Source organism: Pan troglodytes, chromosome 7 (genome assembly GCF_028858775.2).
Source record: "Pan troglodytes isolate AG18354 chromosome 7, NHGRI_mPanTro3-v2.0_pri, whole genome shotgun sequence".
Lineage (NCBI taxonomy): Eukaryota > Metazoa > Chordata > Mammalia > Primates > Hominidae > Pan > Pan troglodytes.
The window spans coordinates 102,255,897-102,268,482 of NC_072405.2; the positions used below are offsets into that span (position 1 = coordinate 102,255,897).

The following is a 12,586-nucleotide window of genomic DNA, read 5'->3' on the forward strand; positions in this document are numbered from 1 at the left end:
ACTGAATCAGAATTACCTGAGAAATTCTGAAATAAACTTTCTCATCAATGTGTAAATTTATAACCCCGTGTCCTGTGGATGACCAATGCCTTGAGAAGCCACAGATGCTGATGTTGAGAAGGAGGGAGGGCAGAAACATCATCCAACTAAGTGAAAGAAATGTTCATGTGCCTTGTTCTTCCCTCTGCCCATAAATACATAGTAGGTATTCAGTAACAGCTGCATTTCCAGTCAATATTTTTTTAAAAATACATAAACAAGTCCTTCTCATCAGGTGCAGTGACTCATGCCTGTAATCCCAGCACTTTGGGAGGCTGAGGCAGGCAGATCACTTGAGGCCAGGAGTTCAAGACCAGCCTGGCCAACATGGCGAAACCCTGTCTCTACAGAAAAATGCAAAAATGAGCCAGGCATGGTGGCATGCATCTGTAGTCCCAGCTACTCAGGTGGCTAATGTGGGAGGACTGCTTGAGACCGGGAGGTCAAGGCTGCAGTGAGCCATAATCACACCACTGCACTCCAGCCTGGGTGACAGAGGGAATCCATCTCAAAAAAAAATAAATTTAAAAAGTAAAAAAAAATCCTCTGCTTTAAAAGCAGAGGAGTATAATCTGTTACAGGTCTTCTATGGAGCTTTCAGGAACCAAGGAAAGACCAGTAGGGAAGACCCAAGAGTACCACAAACAGCTCCAGGCAGTTAATCCAATACTTATGGAATGTCTATTTATGAAAACAATAAATATTTTTTAAGACTATTTCCCTTCTCCCTTCTGCAAATGGTAAGCTCATTTTCACCTTTATCTTTCAACATCAATGTCACCTTCTCATGGAATCAATCCTCTCCTGACCATCCTATCTCATGGAGAATTTTCACCCCTTTGTTTCCTTCCCAATACTTACACAACTCAAAATTATTTATTTATTTATTTATTTATTTATTTATGTATTCTGTGAGACAAGGTCTCACTCTGTTGTACAGGCTAGAGAGCCATGGCACGATTTCGGCTCACTGCAGCCTCAACCTCAACCTCCCACCTCAGCCTCCCGGGTAGATGGGACTATAGGCATGTGCCACCACACCCGGCTAATCAAAATTCTTTTGTATCCTTTTAATTGGAGTTTAATCTCTCTCCCAGAGCACTGTTATATCCCAGTCCTAGTACAGTGTCTGGCATAGAAGTATTAAAAAAAAACTGTATAAAAAAGTATAAAAAATCCTGAAGGCAGGATTCTAACTTTTAAAAGGACAATGGAGAGTGAATTGGTTATAAACCCAGTAAGAAAAGAAACAAGGAGATGTCATTAAAAAACAGAAACACAAAGGGAGGGTGAATAGTTACGAGTTCATGCTGAGGTCAAGGTTAGATGTGAGGTGGGATAAAGCAAAGAGGAAAAGCCAAACAGGACACAGGAAATGAAGAACGAAGGCTTTCGAGATTAAATGAGCCCAAGCATATCCAACATGGTACAGCCCCGGACAAGGTGAGGCAAGAAAGTCATCCAGTAAAAAAACCAGGTTGCATTCATCTCAAAGACACTGACTCATCTCAATTCTCCAGCCAAACTCTGCTACTCTCCTCTGCAGATAACCTCATAGTCTACTTAATAGAGCAAAGTAAGGTCATGGGTCCTACATTTCTGCAAACTCTGCCCTCGAAACTCCTCTGTATCTGCACCTATGCCTCTAGGCTCAGAAGAGGCACCCTTCTGCCTCTAGGGGCTTCACTCTCCCAGAAATTACTCTCTCTCTTATCTTCAACTTGTTTGGCCCTAACCACTCCTTCTCAAAACCTAGGCTTGCTGGAGTCTCTCTCATCCAGAAAAATCAACACCCCTCCCCTTTATTGTAGACTATACTGGCACATCCTCCATTCTCCCACTGCCTGGCTTCTTAAGGGTAGACCTCAGGGGCTCCATCCACTTTGCAACCCACCACAAAAAAGTTCCAACAAAAGGACAAAGTTACCTGCTACTTTCCTTCCAGGTGGCCAAATCCAAAAGGCAATTTTTGTTGTTGTTTTTTTTTTTTTTTTTGAGACAGAGTCTCACTTAGGCTGAAGGGCAGTGATGAGGTTTCACTATGTTGCCCAGGCTGGTCTCGAACTCCTGAGCTCAAGTGATCCAACCGCCTTGGTCTCCCCAAGTGCTGGGATCATAGGCATGAGCCACCACGCCTGGCCCAAAAGGCTATCTTGACCCCTCTTCTGTTCCTGGTCCCTTTGTAGTGCTTCACCCTGTACACCACTCCCTTTGTGAAACTCTTTGTCGTTTTAACAATACCTGACTCTCTCAAAACCTCCATAACAGTTCCTTCTCCTCTCTTCATCTTTTCTGGTGCCCTGGTATTCCCATATTCTTTTCAAGCCTTTCCTCTCTTTATACCACTTGTTTTCTTCCTGAATGAGCAACTCAAAAGGTTTTAGCTATCGCCAGTAACTCCAAATGATGATTTTTCACTGTATACATCTGTACCTCACAAACCTGTGATCCACCTTGCCATTGAGTATCTCTGCACTAATACACCAAATAAAACTGAAAGTTAACATTTCAAAGTGAACTCACTGTCTTCTCTCGATGTATTATTCCCCATTCTGGTTGATGGCAACCAATTGCTCAAATCAGAATCCAGAGTCACTCTAGACACCACTGCTCACCATACCTGGCTCCATACCAACTGATCATTGGAGCCCCTCAGTTCTGTTTATTTGGTACTTCTAGAGCCTGTACCTTCCTCCCTTCCCTTCTTGCTCATTGACACTGTGGCCCATCAGGTCCTCATGTTCTCTCACCTAGCGTACTACAAATCTCATCTTCTTCAATCTACCCTTCCCTTCACTCCTAGAGTGATGTTAACGTTCAAACCCAGCAATGTGACTCCTCTGCTTAAAAGCATCCAGTGGCTTCCCTTTCTACCACTTCTACTTATAAGACTTGACATTTCCCTCTGTTACTTTCTCACAGCATATGCTCCAGCCCTGGCAATTCATACCAGGTCATGGTCTTCCCTGATTTTGAAATGTACCTTGACTACAACAAGCTTATGATCTTTCAAGACACAGAACAAGTGCCACCTCTCCCATGAAGCCTTCCCAAATTACCCCTGCCCCATATTCAGAGCAAAGAGTTGATCATTACCTTCTTTGGGCTCTATTTTACATACATTTATTAGCAAACTTAGCATCACTTATTACAACTATTATATTTGCAGGTGTGTGTCCCGTGTGTATACTATATACACATACACATGGACACACATGTTCCTTAAAAGGCCGAGTCTACATCCTATTGATTATTCCATCCCCAGCATTCTGCACAATGCTTAGCACACAGCTAATTCTGAATAAATACACTGTGGCAAACTGCTGTTAAGTCAAAGAACACCAGGATTTAGGGCATCAAATAAGTTATCAAGTTTTAAAAAAACAAAAAAGGTGAAAAGGAAAACAGCGTTGCTGCACCAGAACCTTCCCTGAACCAACTGGGAGTTAGGTCTGGCTCTACTGTGCTTTCAAAGCTCTCCATTTCTTCCCCATCATACAACTCATATCGTATTGTAAAAATCTTTGTACATGCCTTCCTCGTCAGGGTGAAATACAATTACTGCTAGAAATATTTATAATGTAATTTTTTTTAGCCTGTGTAATGGCATGTGCCTACAGTCACAGCTATTTAAGAGGCTGGGGCAGGAGGATCACTTGTGCCCAGGTGTTAAAAGCTGCAGTGAGATATGATCAAAAAAAATAAAATAATATAAATTTTTTTTTTCAAATACGAGGTCTTACTCTGTTGCCCAGGCTAGTCTCAAATTCCTGGGCTCAAACAATCCTCCCACTTCAGCCTCCCAAAGTGCTGGGATTACAAGCATGAGCCACTGCACCCAGGCTATTTCTAATTATCTTAATAGCAGTTAATACTCACTGAGCATTTACCAAGTGCCAGTTATCTTGCTAAGTGCTTTACATGAGTTAACTCATTTAATTTTCACTATAAGACAATGCAATAGATCTTATTCATATTACCATTTTCAGGTGAAAAAACTGAGCTTTAAAAAGAATAAATAATTTGTCCATTGTCCCACAGCAAATGAACAGCATTCAAAGCCAAGGGGCATGATTTCACGGCCCATGCTCCGGGTTTAACTACTATACTATTCGACTAACACCTCCCACCAATAACCCACCATCAAATACATGACTAAAGGCCAGCAGGATTTCACAAAGGCCTGGGCTTTGTTTGGCTTACTTGCTACTTGGCACATAGTAGATACTCAGTAAATATTTGATGGTTGATTGGCTGGCTGAATGAAAAACTGTTTAAAACTTCGGGTATGGCTGGGCACTGTGGCTCACGCCTGTAATCCCAACAATTTGGGAGGCTGAGGTGGGCAGATCACTTGAGGCCAGGAGTTCAAGATCAGCCTGGCCAAAGTGGTGAAACCCCATCTCTACTAAAAATGCAAAAAATTAGCTGGGCGTGGTGGCATGCGCCTGTAACCCCAGCTACTCGGGAGACTGAGGCAGGAGAATCACTTGAACCCAGGCAGCGGAGGTTGTAGTAAGCCGAGATCATGCAACTGCACTCCAGCCTGGGTGACAGAGCACTACTCTGTCCCAAATAACAAAACAAAACAAAACAAAAACCTTTGGGCTTATTTATTTTATTTTTTTAAGCTAAAAAATGAAGGGGTGGGTTTTTTTTTTTTTTTTAATTGAGATAGTCTCTCTCTGTTGTCCAGGCTGGAATGCAGTGGTGAGATCTCGGCTTACTGCAACCTCTGCCTCCCAGATTCAAGCGATTCCCATGCCTCAGCCTCCTGAATAGCTGGGATTACAGGCAACCACCACCATACCCAGCTAATTTTTGTTTGTATTTTTACTAAAGACAGGGCTTCGCCACCTTGGCCAGGCTGGTCTCCAGCTCCTGACCTCAGGAGGTCCACCTGCCTCAGCCTCCCAAAGTGCTGGGATTACAGGTGCGATCTGTGCCTGGCCTGAAGGGGTGGTTCTTTATCTCTTTCATATGTAAACATTCTCTGGTTTTATTATTTGAAGGTAAAGTGCCTGCTGCCTATGATATCATGATGATACGCAGAAACAGTCCAGATAGGTAGTTAAGAGCATGAGTTTGAGATCAGTAAACTTTAAATGGAATCCCAGACCAACTTCTTAAACTGGGCAAATTACTGGATTCCTTTTTTCTTTGTTTGAGACAGGGTCTCACTGTTGCCCAGGCTGGATTGCAATGGTGTAATCATGGCTCACTGTAGCCTCTAATGCCTGGACTCAAGTGATCCTCCCACCTCGGCCTTCTGACCGACTGGCTAGGACTACAGGCGTATGCCACCATGCCCAGCTAATTTTTTAATTTTTCTTTTGTAGAGATGGTGTCTTGTTATGTTGGCCAGGCTGGTTTCGAAGGGCCTCAAGCGATCCTTTGTCCTTCGCTTCCCGAAGTGCTGGAATTACAGGCATGGGGCACCATGCCCACCCACTTGATCTGCTTTCCCTCACCTTAAAGTAAGGGTGGTCCTGGCAACTGCCTCTGTAAGTGATTTCTAAAGATTAAATGAGAGAATATGGATGTGAAAAATTTATGCAACAGCTGGAACATAATAAAGCACTAATAAATGGCAGCTATTACTGTAATCTGAGAATCTGAACAGAAATGATACAAGCACACACAAAGGAAAAGATAAGCATCCACTGTTTAAATAAACACAGCTTTTCCTTGGGAAGACTATGTGCCATTTCATTATTTTAGTGCCCTGAGCTGTGTTTGGATTCAAGCACGTCAGTTACCCAAAAAAGACTTGAAAAAACAACCACATTTTTATTCAAGCATGTGAGCTTTCTCACACCTTTCTCCTGTGTCCCTAATTTGTTCATATCCAGACAATTCACCTGGACCTCAGTCTCTCCTATTTCTCATTTCTCTCACATGAAGGCATATGTCTTATTGGTTATAAAGTTAATGGGTGAATGTGGAGAAAGAGGTGTTCTAAGGAAGAATTTCAATCTATACATATTTCTCAGACCTCTTTGCTAGTGACTATATAGCATTCTGCCCCCTCCAAAAAAATAAAGTTTCCACAAAAAGTTAATTTTATTCAATTTAAAAATTATTTTAAGAAAACTGACATCCATTTTCCAAGATTAGATGAGATATCCTCAAGTGTCCCCAAATTAAGTTTGTGAAATCCCTTATCAAAAATGAAACAGAGTTCTTTTCCTCTCTGAATCCCAGTCTTAACAACCAAAAAAATATATATACTAAGGAAGGAAAAAAAAACTAACTAGTTCTAGCAAACTATCACAAAAGTAGAGAAAACTTTATTAAAAGTCATTATACATTATCATTTCATAAAATTTAATATAAATTTACATAAAATTTTAAAATAAATGAAATAATAAAAAGTATGATTATTTTATATCTTTTATAGTAACAAACATACAGAGTGTTACACTAAAGATGGTATACATAAAATTTTCAGCTGTAATTTCCTTGGAATTTTGGAGTGACAGTATTAAAATCACAATTTAAAAAATAATTATAATCATAAAAACCTTAGCTGGGTGCGGTGGCTCACACCTGTAATCCCAGCACTCTGGTAGGCTGAGGCGGATGGATCACCTGAGGTCAGAAGTTCGAGACCAGCCTGGCTAACATGGTGAAACCCTATCTCTACTAAAAATACAAAAAATTAGGTGGGCATGTTGACAGGCACCTGTAATCCCAGCTACCTGGGAGGCTGAGGCAGGAGAATCGCTTGAACCCAGGAGGCAGGGGTTGCAGTGAGCTGAGATCAAGCCATTGCACTCCAGCCTGGGCAACAAGAGTGAAACTCCGTCTCAAAAAAAAAAAAAAAAAAAAAAACCTTAAGCTGAATTTATGCCAAAGTTTCTAAATTCTTTATCAGATAGTGCTTATTTGGTTTATCTTACTATCCATGATAACAGGAGTCAGGGGAACAGCATAGATGTATGGATAGACAGACAAAACAAAACTCAGAAAAGCCCATGGTAAATAATGCACTTCGCTACCTGCTCTTAAAAATCCTTGATAAGTAGCTAAAATGAACCAATACGCACTCGCTTACACAAAAATTCAATAGTAGCGATATGGGCAGAAGACAGGCAGCAGGAAAGAAAAAGCCAAAATTTAGTCACTCTGAATAAACAAGCTGTAACTAACAGTTGGCTGTATTCATGTTTTGTGAATGAGTAAACCAATGTGACTTCTGCAAGTTCTCACAGAAAGGTAGGTGTGAAAAAGTCAATTCCAGACTTGGAGGTGCATCTATGGTAAAAAATGAGTGAAGAAGACCAAGAGGGTATAAGTTTGTTGTGTCTCAATCAGTCTATCCAAGAGATGGCAAAAAGAGCACAGAGCACCATGAAGAGGTGGGCTGAGCAACCACTAAACTCATGTTCCATTGCGGGACCCTATTCTACTTCACATCTCCATGCCTGCAATATGCAGAAGCATGGATAAACCTAATGAGTTTTGGAATAAATATTATTACTGTCATCCTCATCACCACTACTGCCTTTCACCAACCACTTATTGAGGACCAACATGTATGGTTTTCCATTATTTCATTTAATCCTCAAGAGAATCAGGTGAGAAAATTCAGGCACAAAAAGCAAGTAAAAGGAGGGAAGATGAGAAAATCATACCTAGTTTTGTTTGACTGCAAAGTCCAACTTCTTAACCACTATATTACCCTCCATCTGGAAACCATGTTGATTCAAGCAAGGATACTCAGGAGTCAATTAATTCCACTATGAGGAAGCTATGCACAAGTAACAGAAAGTAATAAAACAGACCAGGTGCAGGGGCCTACGCCTGTAATCCTAGCACTTTGGGTGGCCAAGGTGGGAGGATTGCTTGAAGCCAAGAGTTCGAGACCAGCCTGGGCAATATAGTGAGACACTGGCTCTACAAAAAAAAAAAAAAAAAAAAAAAAGATATCGATATATATATTATATATATATAATATATATATTATATATATGATATATATTTTTTTATTTTCCATATGGAAAATAAAAGTCTAGAACACAAATAGGAAGGATATAAAAGTTAATTACCAAGTGGGAATTTATGCACCGCCAAAATAAACCATAATATAATTGCAATGGAATTTCAAAGCTTCGATAATGAGATTAAGGATAACACCCATTTAGTATTTTCCATTTTCTCAAAATTGTCTATCCATCACATAAATGTACAATTTTTTCCACTTTAGTTTATATCTCAGGACTCAATTCCTCACCCAAACTACCATCATACATTCCCAACTGTAGGCAAGATGGCTCCTACTATTGTAAGAGTCTCCAATTCAACATATCAGTGAGATTATTCTTTCTGCAAAACGAGTTCTTCCTGCTTTCTTATTTCCACTGAGGCAAGACCACTCTGCCAATTACGCAGGCTCAAAATTCAAACAGTACCCTTGATTCCACTCTCACCTTTTCTCCCAAATAATGACACTCATTCAATGAATTTCAATCATGGACTTCAACTCAATGCTTTCAAAATCCTCTCATGTTGATTTGGAACCTGCGCTACCTCTTGTAATTTCTCCCTAATCAGTCTCTACTTTTCTGCCTCTCAATCCCTCAATCTCCTTCTATATCCCCTACTACACTTAAGTTCCTTAAGTGCCAGGGCTGTGTCTTCCCTCTTTAAAACCCCTGCTACACTTAGTAGAAAGTCGTTCCCAGAATCAGTACTCAAATATTTTTATATTGAATTGAATCCTGTTTATTGTGCAGCCACTAAAACTCAAAAAGTTATACTTTGAGAGGATACCTATATAGCCACTTAAGTTCAGTTGATTTTATTTTTTTCAGGTACTTTTAGACGGTGCAGCAACTTCATGGAGGTCAGAAAATTTAAGTGGGTCCAAGGAAATTACTCAAATAATTTAAACTGAACATGCCTGTATTACATAGGAAGCCTACCCCATGGCCTGTGCTCTCCTAAAGAACACAGATATTTCACCCCTACCTGCCGACTCATGTATCATTTCAGACTGTCACCACCTTGAAAGAAAAGAATGATTTGTATCACACATTTGACTTTTAATATGTTCATGGATACTAGCGTAACTTGTACCAGCTTAACTCACTGCAGGGGAATGAGGAAAGCTGACAAGACAAGTCTTCGGTATGTGTGCTGCTTACTAAGAGAAATGTGGAAGCAGATTCTAGATCACGGTTTATAATAAGACTCTCAAATAATGCCCCTTAGTATGAACACATGATTAATACAAAGATTAAAAAAAAAATTTAAGACAAAATCTCACTATGTCACCCAGGCTACATAGAGTGCAGTGGCACAATCATAGCTTACTGCAACGTCCATCTCCCAGGATCCAGTGATCCTCCCACCTCAGCCTCCCAAGTAACTGGGACTACAGGCCTGTACCACCATGTCCCACCAATTTCTTTATTTTTAGCAGAGACAGGGTTTCACTATTTTGGCCAGGCTGGTCTCAAACTTCTAGGCTCAAGCAATCCGCCTGCCTCAGCCTCCCAAAGTGCTGGAACCACAGGTGTGAGCCACAGTGCCTGGCCAAGATTTTTAATATTACTGCAGCCTGACTGTTAGTTTACCTTCAGCAAATGCCTGTTTCGGGTATCTTATATCTAAAATGAGTTTAAAAGCACTAAAACATAGCAGTCAAAACCAAGAAAGACTTAACATGCAGCCTTGACTAGCACTACATAGAACAGTGTTTAGGTTAAAGAATGCAGCTGCCATACAACAACAAATAAAACAGAAAACACAAATTGGATTGGATGACAGTAAATATCTGGATGCATGGAATAATAAGGGGAGTAACCATGAGGCCCAGTGAGGTCTTCAGAATGATATGATGTTTAAGCATCTGATTTTATGACATTATGCAGGGAAGAATAAGAATATACTCAACCAAGCGCTGGGCAGCGGGTATGTGGGATGGATGTTAAATGGATTGGACAGGGAAGTCCTGACAATGGCCTTCAAGAACCCTCCATGATCTATCTGCCCCTCACGCTCCCTGCTACTCTCTGGTCTCATCTCCAGGTGTTCTTTCATCCTCATACCAGTCTAACCTGGCCACGTTGTCTTTCTTCCCATTCCTCAAACAATCCACACCACACTCTACCCTCTGCCTGGAAGGTGCTTCTCCCATATATCTCTACATGGCCGCTTCCCTCATCTCCCTCAAATCTCTGCTCAAAAGTCCCTTCTCAAAGAGGTGCATTTCAATTACCCAAATTTAAACTGTAACCTGACCCCTGCTCCAACAGCCCTACAGACCCTCCTTATCCTGATTTTCCATAATTATCACCATCCAACAAACCACAGAACTCACTTATATTTTATGTTTATCATTTATTGTCTGCTCCTGTTCACTCCCACACCCCACCCACCTCACATACACTAGAATGTAAGTTCTATGAGGGCAAAAAATGTTGCCTGTTTTATTCACTGATTCATCCCAGTAACTAGAAAAAAGTATAGCATGTATTAAGAGTTCAATAAATACTTGCTGCATGACTGATTAAATGAATATATGACTTACAGACCTATCATAACTGAGCTACAGGGTATTTTTATGAAACATGCATCATCCATATTATGTGTAAAACACTGTACTAGGCACTATGGATTTAAAAAAAAAAAAAAGATATAAAGGAAGAAAAGACAAGAGTCCTTAACCTCAAACAATTTGCTCCAAAATTGCCTCTTAGGTTATTTTAGGACACCACACCCACTTAATCTTATCCACCCACTTCCTCCAACATCTGCTACAGACCTTTGTAAACTGCACAAGTTTACAATGGAAAGGATGCATGTCAGGGATCTCAGCTTTGAGCAGCTGAGTAGTCCTTTAAGAAAAGTTCTCACATAATTTTTTTACAACTCCATTGCACTGCTTATCAAGAAGGACCACATAAAAAGTATAACTTGTGTATGCTCAATATCTGCTGTTATCAAAATGTTGTCAAACGTTTAGCTCACCAAATGAACTAATTCAAATGATCCATTTTCAATAAACAATTAACTTTAAATGTAAACATTTACAACTGATAGACTGCTTAAATGAACATTCAATACACTTGTTTTAGACGTTTAAGGACTTCTAGTTTCCTCAAAATATAAATGAGGTGTCAGTAAATAACATATAGGCCCTATTTCCTTTCAATTTTATCAAGGAAAAAGTGTGTCAGATCATTATTAAACCCTGTGTATGCAATGTGATTTGACAATGACCAAAGCTTGTTACGGATTTTAATTCCTAAAAATATTACAACTGGCGGGGTATGGTGGCTCATACCTGTAATCTCAACACTTTGAGAACCCAAGGCAGGAGGACTGCTTGAGCCCAGGAGTTCAAGACCAGCCTGGACAACACAGTGAGACCCCATCTCTCTTTTTAAAAAATTTTTAAATATATACTACAACATCTGTTTTAAAGTTTATTGTGGGAGGAAGAAAGGGAGGGCTGGGGAAAAGTAAGAAGATAGAAAGACAGACAGAACCATATATTTGACACTCAACCTGGTCTTTGGAGAGTGAGATGATGTTCATTTTACTTAAGTACATTGTATCTCGTATATCCTTTAATATCCTAAGAAAGCAAGTTTTGTGAGGGTGACATAGAGCTCTTTCTATTATTGGAATCTGAAAAACATGTGAGAGAAATGGTCAAAATAAAGGCCACATTGGCCAAGTAACTGAAATTGAAAATAATTACAAATTGGGTATTATACAAGATAATGGTCATTGTCCTTAAGAGACAAGAGAGGAGAAATCTAGCAGTGTAGTTTGCAATATTATAGCGCCTAAGCCACACAAATTAAAATGAGGAGGTATGGTGGCTACGTCACATGCGACTCTGTATCATGCAGGTCTCTTCTGGAGGCCTGTGGCCCAGCACACCTAGCAGAGATTAGCAAAATGTACCTATCTCACCTGATCAGCTGGTTTTTCTTTCCCTCTCTTTCTAGTGGAACACAAATACTACCTAAGTCTCTGTATTTGCGGCATCCTGCAGAAGAGAATGAAAATACATATAAGGTGTGGACAGACAATATCTGTGATGGCCTACAAAGTTTCACAAAGGCTGTTTCTCAGCAAGGCAACTATCTTTTTCAAATTACCCTCAAACCGCACAAGTCTATCACTCTTCTAAGATGGTGTTAAGAATTCAATTGGGGCTTACCTAAAGAAAATGATACATCTTAGGATGTAAAGTCAGATGCCTTATTCTGAACTGTGATGCCCACCTCCCAATCTTCTGTGGCCTTTTTCTGTGGCTTTCCCTCTTTTTCTGACATTCCAGCAAGAATACAGCAGCCATAAATGTGACTTCTCTCACACAACATGCAGATGTTAACAGCTCTCTACAGTTCTGCAGGACATCAAAAAACATTTCAAGAATCTCATAAGTGCTGACTAAACTTGCCTGAATTACCCACACTACCTCCTCCACATTCCTTAAGCATTATTTGTTTTCCTGAATATCTGTAGGCAAAACACAAAACAATCTACCAACTGAGGAGGGGGAGAACCTCTACCCCAAAACAAA

General features: G+C 40.2%; 1 protein-coding gene across 8 annotated transcripts in view; it reads right to left on the reverse strand.

The window, feature by feature from the left end:
• The window catches only part of RUNX1T1 (RUNX1 partner transcriptional co-repressor 1), a 143,013-nt gene that overhangs the window by 77,134 nt on the left and 53,293 nt on the right, over nucleotides 1–12,586 (reverse strand). The gene's annotated exons all lie outside the window — the stretch shown is intronic.